Raw genomic sequence first — 8,004 nt, 5'->3', positions numbered from 1 at the left:
AGGAGAGAAGGACAAGTAGAGTCGGAGCGCGCTAAGTCCGGAACGTACGTGTCATCCGGGTCATGTATGATCCCTGTGACGCTGATAAATGGAGGAGTATATATGACTGAGGTCGCCAAATGGCTGAACTCCACGCTCTAAGCACAAGTTAGACTATACGGGGATAAAAAAGGAGTGAGTTATCTTCTAGCGCACTCCTTTTTTAGGGGCAATGTATGGTGCCCAAGTCCCGGGTTACAGTTCAATCACTAAATACACGAAATGCTTACTCTGGGCCAGGGAGTCATACTCCCACGACAAACAAAGTAACTTGATGCAGTTAGCGATGGGAGGAGGCTTTTTTCAACGCGGCACCGGAGGCCTTGAGTTTAGCAAATTGAAGAGATTGAAGCGACTTCTCGCACTTCACAACTTCTGAAGAGGGAATTCGTATCCGTTCCTTATTTTCAGAGATGGAAACCTACCCGAGGCCTTGGACCGCATACCTTGCCCCTAAAAGGAGCGTGCTAGAGGACACCTTACTCCTTTTTTCCTCCCATAAGTCTAATTCTTGTGTGGGGGGGGGGGGGGATTTCACTATAACAATTCATATATCCGCAGTATCACCGCACGGCAGTCTTGAATTCTTTTCTATTAATGTTTTTGCTGTCGTCAAAAGTGTTGCCCGGTGGTTTTCTATGACAGTCTTAACTGTTCGATGCGATCGGCGGAAGCACTTTAAACGAAAGATTTTGCTACATATCACAAGAATGGACCATTACCTTCAATACTTCTAGCGACAGTTTCTTACAATTTTGGAATTTTCAAAATTTTTGTCCGAGATTGTTGCACATGGTACCGAAGCCAAATAAAAAGCAATCAGTGAAACGAACAGCAGAATAAATTATTATAGTTTGAGGAAATTAACTCTGTGGTCATTTGCACTGGTAAAGCGTTATGGCCGCTCGTAGGAAGTGATGACGGAGCACATGTGCATCTCCTCTCTTTTTATCGATTTTGATGTTTTTCGCTTAGCCTGTGAATGTTTTGTTTGCATGTGACTTGCTTGCTGATGACGAAAAGCATTATTTCTACTGGCTAGGTTATCGAGAAGTGCAAAAATATCATCCTTCGTATTAGACCCCTAGCTGTAGCAAACATTTATGCAACTGGAGTAACTTTGGCACACTCCATTGTAAGTCAGTGAAAGACAAATTGCACGCAAAACAATATTCCTCCGAGTAATTTGCGCGAGAAATAAAAAAATCGCATTCCTGCTTACTCGGGCCGCTCATCTGAAAATTAAACAAAGATTTAGAATTAACCAGTTCTCAGCATACAAATTCGCTCGATTAGCACCCTAAACAGAAAGGAGTAAAAAGGAAGGGAGTAGGCATGTCCTTTAGCGCACTTACTTTTTAGTCTCATAATGGCGTATTCATGCTTAGAGTATATGATTACTGAGAGGCGGCAAGGTATTCAGATATCTAATTGACAGTTTCGATTGACAAGTGATGGCGCAAGCATGACTGCAGTTATTGTGACGCAGGTAGAGAGCTTGAGATGGCAAGAAGTCTTGCATCAGGAACGTATTGGAAAGCTGGATGGTCCCATTTCGCTGATGCCGCAGGAACTTTACCCGGAGACACAAAGCGTGTCCTTACACGGATGAGAACTCGCTTTCAACTGAAATTTCGTAGAGAGAGGGAGGCGGAAGCGGGGAGGGAAACAAAGGGCAGCAACAACAATAGAACAAAACAAAACAAGAAAACATCAAAAGCGCGCTTCTCCTCAATGGTCCGCAAGGCTCACTCTTGAAAAAGAGTAAGGAGAATATAACGGAAAAGGAACGCTTAGGAAATGCTGTCATTGATGTAAGTGCGGAGGTGGATTATCACTGCCGTGCTTGTGCAAAATCAACTGAGGACAGCGGTTGCTGCTCGCTTCCTTCCGCTTACACAGGTTGGCAGTCAGTAAGGCAGAGTGGGCCTCCTCGCTTCCTTCCGCTTACACAAGTTGGCAGTCGTTGAGGGTGTGTATCCTCACTGCATGCCGCTTACACAGCTTGACAGCCAGTAACGCAGTGTATAGGCCTCCTCGCTGCCTCCCGCTTACACAGGTTGGCAGTCAGTAAGGCAGCGTATAGGCCTCCCGCTTACCCAGATTGCCAGTCAGTAAGGTAGTCTAGACCTCTTCACTTCCTCCCGCTTACACAGGTTGGCAGTCAGTAAGGTAGTCTAGACCTCCTCACTGCCTCCCACTTACACAGGTTGGCAGTCAGTAAGGCAGCGTATAGGCCTCGCTGCCTCCCGCTTACACAGGTTGGCAGTCAGTAAGGTAGTCTAGACCCCCTCACTGCCTCCCGCTTACACATGTTGGCAGTAAGTAAGGCAACGTATATACGTCCTCGCTGCCTCCCGCTTACGCAGATTGGCAGTCAGTAAAGTAGTCTAGACCTCCTCACTGCCTCCCGCTTACACAGGTTGGCAGCTAGTAAAGTAGTCTAGACCTCATCACTGCCTCCCGCTTACACAGGTTGGCAGCCAGTAAAATAGTCTAGACCTCCTCACTGCCTCCCGCTTACACAGGTTGGCGGCCAGTAATGCAGTGTTATATGCCTCCTCACTGCCTCCCGCTTACACAGATTGGCAGTCAGCAAGGTGGTCTAGGCCTCCTAGGGCCAACAGACTTTGGCCGTTCGTTCTACGTAGCATATAAAAAAAGACTTGTCATTACTTTTTCTTCCGCCCTAACAAAATCCGTACTGTCGTGCTCAGGAGATAAATGGCGCATATCCACTGCAGGGAATTGACCAAGACACAGGGGGGTCCCCACAGATACACAGGAGTTTTTCACAGAAAGATTGGATTGAATACTGGCAATTTAAAATTCAGTACAAATCGGCTCCTGTGAGATAGGTGGGTGAACATGGGACGAATGCTTCATGTCTAGTGTATTGGATGGTTCGATTACGAATGAATCCGTACTTACCAGCGCCCTCGCGTTGGTTGGAAGGCATTTTCTTCTTCTACTTTCCCGAGCCTTGTTCCAGTTGCGACCCTTGAGGTGGGTACAAAAAACAACACTTACGAGCTGAGAACAAGTTGTGCGAATAATGTCTTTCAATGTCCATTTTAGGCACTCCACCGCGGGCACCGTTGCCGCTTTTGTGTCTGTGATAGACGGGCTGAAAACGTTGGTTTAGGTGCTATATTTTTCTTCTTCATCGGCATCTCCGACAAACCAAGAAAGATGAGGCGCAGATACGGACCCAAGTTTGCGCATTTAAAAATCTTTCAGTGCTTTTCATGTATTCAATTCTCTTCTCCCGTTTTCTCCTTTTTAATTAATATCTCACTTATTACCCAAACCACTACCATTAGCGTAGCAACAGTTTACCCTCTTCTCTTGGCCCTCCTCACTGAAACCTGGCCAATCCCCCGGCGTGGATGTGTGTCATGTCACTAAGGAATGGTGTCATACGATTAGGACCTTCGTGTGGGCCAGTCGGTGAGGCATCATGGAGAGGTGCAGCGCAAAGGAACGAAGGACGACAGAGACACAAAGGAAACAGGAGCGCTCGTCCTGTTTCCTTTGTCTTGTCGTCCTTGGTTCCTTTGCCCTGCACCTCTCCATGGTGTCATACGACTCAGCGTTTCGTGCAGCCTAAACTTACTAGTTAAGTTAGAGTCTAGCTCGCGGAAGGGATTCGAACCGGCGACCTATGTTAGGTGTATTAACGCTCGATATTCGATCGCTCCTCAGCGTCGGCTTATTTTTTTTTCTGTATGTCATCGTTGAGCCCAAGAAGCCACCACTCGGCGCGCAACTCGTGAATCGCCCTTATGAACTTATAAGTTCACAAGGCATTTATAGGCATATATGACTGCTTGCAGCTCCTCGAACAACAAAAAGTGGCGCATTGTGTATGACTGTGTTCAGCCTGTAGCGCACTAAGCGCACCTCTTAAAGTATGACAATTTAATAGACTTTCCGATGAAAATCCGCCGGTTGCAGCCGCTCATTTTCATAAGTTTTCAGTGCCTTTCATCAGCACAGGTGTCGCCTTTCAAGGCATTCGTTTTTGACGGCACCATTTGGTAAAACTGTGCCGCTTTGTCGGCAATGTATCGCCTTTCCTATTGCACGTTTAAGTCCCTTTCTCAACTGCAGGGCCGAATTTACGGCGCCAGTTCCTTCCCTCTAACCGAGTTACGTAGCCACGACTCTTCGTTGTATCCGATAAACAGTCCCATTGCCCTCGCGCATATTTTGACGGTAGCATTGGCCTCGTTCGTAATAAGCGAGCGTTCGTTATAACTGCGGTCGCTATATGTGGGCTCGACTGCGTTTCTCTATATTCCCCACTTCAAAGGATCATACTGTCTCTGACGGCTCTGTTTTTCTGCGTGCGGGCCTTTCCGGACGCCCGCGCAGTTCCCAGGACTTTAGATAAGAAGGAAATCAGCTCAGCCGGACAATTCCAAGTGTTGCACGTCTGGATGATCACGTAGGGGACGAAAGACCTGATTAGGAACGCCAAATTATATATGTAAAAGCCTCTAACGTCGTAGATAAGACAGAGTTGGTCGAGCTGTCAAAGGTAATCGGCAAGCGCACGACAAATAACAAAACAAGTATAATATGGGGAAGCTCGAGCAGGATCTAAAGTAGGGAGACCGCCTAAAATGGGCCAAGAGGAAATTGGGCATTATCAAAGATCAGATGTACGCCATAAGAGATAAGGAGGGCAAAGTCGTTACTAATATGGATAAGAACACAGATCTCTACAGTAGCCGAAATAATCAGGATGGTAACGATGAAGCCAGTGGTGTGGGAGATTGGGACATTCCATCTGTATCTAAAGAGGAATCAAAGAAAGCCTTACAATGAAAATGAGAAAAGCGGATAGTGAGGATAAGTTACTGCAGATTTGTTGAATGATGCTGGGGAGGTTGTGTTATAAACGCTTTCCACTCTACATACACAGTGCCTCACGACCTCGAACGTACCGAAATCTTGGAAGAACGTATTTAGCTGTATGACATTTTGCGACATTTTTGTGCGATGCCGAGATGTTGAACGCAGGGGGATGGTTGTGAAATCCACCTGCAGAGGCGTGCACAGAGATGGCGCCACTGGGCTGAGCTTTTCATTAAGTCTCCGTTTGCGTACGCCGAACTAAATGTGCGAATGTTACAAATGGCGTGAAGCCCCGCAAAATGCTTGAGTTTAGCCTATGTAACCGTGCATATAATTATGGCACGCAGACAGCGATGATTTATACTCTTTTTATGAGAATATCTGTGTATACGCCGCGAGCAGACGACACACAAACGACGAGGTGTTGCGGAACATGTTTAACGCGTTCTCCTGATTGGTCTCTGAGGAGTTGTTTACCTTCATAGTGCTGCGAGAAACTTATGAGATGGAGTATAAAGTCAGATGGAGCTGGCCTTGTGCACTTGTTTGTCCATTAACTTCTTTCATAGTTTCTCTTTTTCGAGGCGGCAAATCACCCCTCCTCATCTGCCTTTTCTGTTTTCATTTACTGGACAGGGTCGTGAGGGAGGTGTGCGGAGTTTTTTTAAAGAAGCTAGTGATACAATACCCTTCCTTACTATTCGATTTTTCTTGCAATTCCTGCACGCCCTCCCCAGAAGGCAGATGACAAATTTTATTATCGAGTCTACTTTCTGTGCCTTATACCGGCAGCCTTACCTGGGATTTCTTAATACCGGTGACTTAAGGCGAGTTCAGAGAAGGTGTATGTTCTGGAAAATAAAAATTGAAAATAGGTTTTTTGGGGGAAAGGAAATAATAATAATAATTGGTTATTTGGGGGAAAGGAAATGGCGCAGTATATGTCTCATATATCGTTGGACACCTGAACCGCGGCGTTAGGGAAGGGACAAAGGAGGGAGTGAAAGAAGATAGGAACGAATAGGTCCGTAGTGGAGGGCTCCGGAATAATTTCGACCACCTGGGGATCTTTAACGTGCACTGACATCGAACAGCACACGGGCGCCTTAGCGTTTTTCCTCCATAAAAACGCAGCCGCCGCGGTCGGGTTCGAACCCGGGTACTCCGGCTCAGCAGCCGAGCGCCCTAACCACTGAGTGGTTACTAACCACCTTTACATGAATGCGACAATATACGTTTTTAGCATACCGGAGACGTATACCGGCTTACCGGACCCATCTTGCGCCCGCGCAGTGGCTTCTCCTCACTTCACCCAACAACGCCACCGCGCATGCGCAAGAGGGGTCCGGTAAACCCGTATACGTCTCCGGTAGTAAGTCTCCGGTATGCTAAAAACGTCTAACGGCGCATCGTAGTTCCTAGCGTACCTTGCAGAGACTCGTACCGCGTCTAGACTGGCGAGGTGACTCCTCTCCCATTGCACATGGCAGAGGGGGCCATGGCTGCTCCCATTTTAAGTGTGTTCTGCTTTGCCACCCAGGTGAAGGCGTAATGTATACAGCCACCCCAGGAAGGAAAAGGGGGTGTCAGTGCGCGTTAAAAATCCCCAGGTGGTCGAAGTTATTCCGGAGCCCTCCATTACGGCACCTCTTTCTTCCTTTCCTCTTTCATTCCCTCCTTTATCCCTTCCCTTACGGCGCGGTTCAGGTGTCCACCGATATGTCAGACAGATGCATGCGCCATTTCCTTTGCCCCAAAACCAAAAACGAAGGTGGTCGAAATCATTCCGGAGCCCTCCACTACGGCACCTCTTCTTCCACTCCCTCCTTTATCCCTTCCCTTACGGCGCGGTTCAGGTGTCCAACGATATATATGAGACAGATACTGCGCCATTTCCTTTCCCCCAAAACCAATTATTATTATTATTATTTCCATTCACCGCGGAAGCCTTACTCGATCTGCCCCCGTCTGACCCATCGATACGCGCGCTATCCTAGGGCATTAACGCCATTTACATGAAGGCGACGCGCCAGGAAGTTATGATGCGCTGCTGTCGCATTATGTAAACGCGGCTACTGTAACACGGTGATTAGAATAGAGGACAGCGCAGCGAGATAGGGAAAGTAAAATTTGGAGGACACTTAAGCTTAGTCTTTTAAGTCGAGACGCGGCAGCGTGTTGCAGCGTTTCCAAGGCGCGCGCGGAACGCCATCGCCCGTTCGGCGCGACGCGTGTTCCGTTGGACAATTTAAGGAAAGGACGCCTGTCCCACGTATCTCGGCGGACACCCGAACCGCGCCGTAAGGGAAGGAAAGTGAAATGAAAATTGGTTTTAAGGAAGGGAAATGACGCATGTCTCGCGTATCTCGGTGGACACCCGTACAGCGCCGTAAGGGAAGGAAAGTGAAATGAAAATTGGTTTTAAGGAAAGAAAATGACGCATGTCTCACGTATCTCGGTGGACACCCGAACCGCGCCGTAAGGGAAGGAAAGTGAAATGAAAATTGGTTTTAAGGAAAGGAAATGACGCATGTCTCACGTATCTCGGTGGACACCCGTACAGCGCCGTAAGGGAAGGTGTCCACCGAGATGCGCCATTTTTTGCTCACGGCCAACGCCGCCGAAGACACCGGCTTTTCTGCGACGCGAGCTCCTTAACGCTGTCGCGTTAAAATGATAGGTGTAACGTTAAGAGGCCGGAAGATGGCAGAGTTGGTGAGGAAACAAACGCGGGTTAATGACATCCTAGTCGAAATAATAATTGTTTTTTCAGGAATTGAAATGACGCAGTATCTTCCTCACATCTCGGCGGACACCTGAACACCGCCGTAAGGGAAGGGATAAGGGAGGGAGCGAAAGAAAGGAAGAAAGAGGTGCCGTAGTGGAGGGCTCCTGAGTAATTTCGACCACCTGGGAACCTTTAACGTGCACTGACATCGCACAGCAAACGGGCGCCTTAGCGTTTCGCCTCCACCGAAACGCGGCCGCCGCGATCGGGGTCGCACCCGGGTACACCCCGGCTCAGCATAGACGAGTGCCCTAACCACTGAGCCGCCGCGGTGGGTCCTAATCGAAATCAAGAAGAAATGGGCTTGGTCAGGG

Source organism: Amblyomma americanum, chromosome 9, assembly GCF_052857255.1.
Source record: "Amblyomma americanum isolate KBUSLIRL-KWMA chromosome 9, ASM5285725v1, whole genome shotgun sequence".
Lineage (NCBI taxonomy): Eukaryota > Metazoa > Arthropoda > Arachnida > Ixodida > Ixodidae > Amblyomma > Amblyomma americanum.
The sequence above is the reverse complement of the archived record's forward strand: the minus strand, read 5'-3'. Positions refer to the sequence as shown.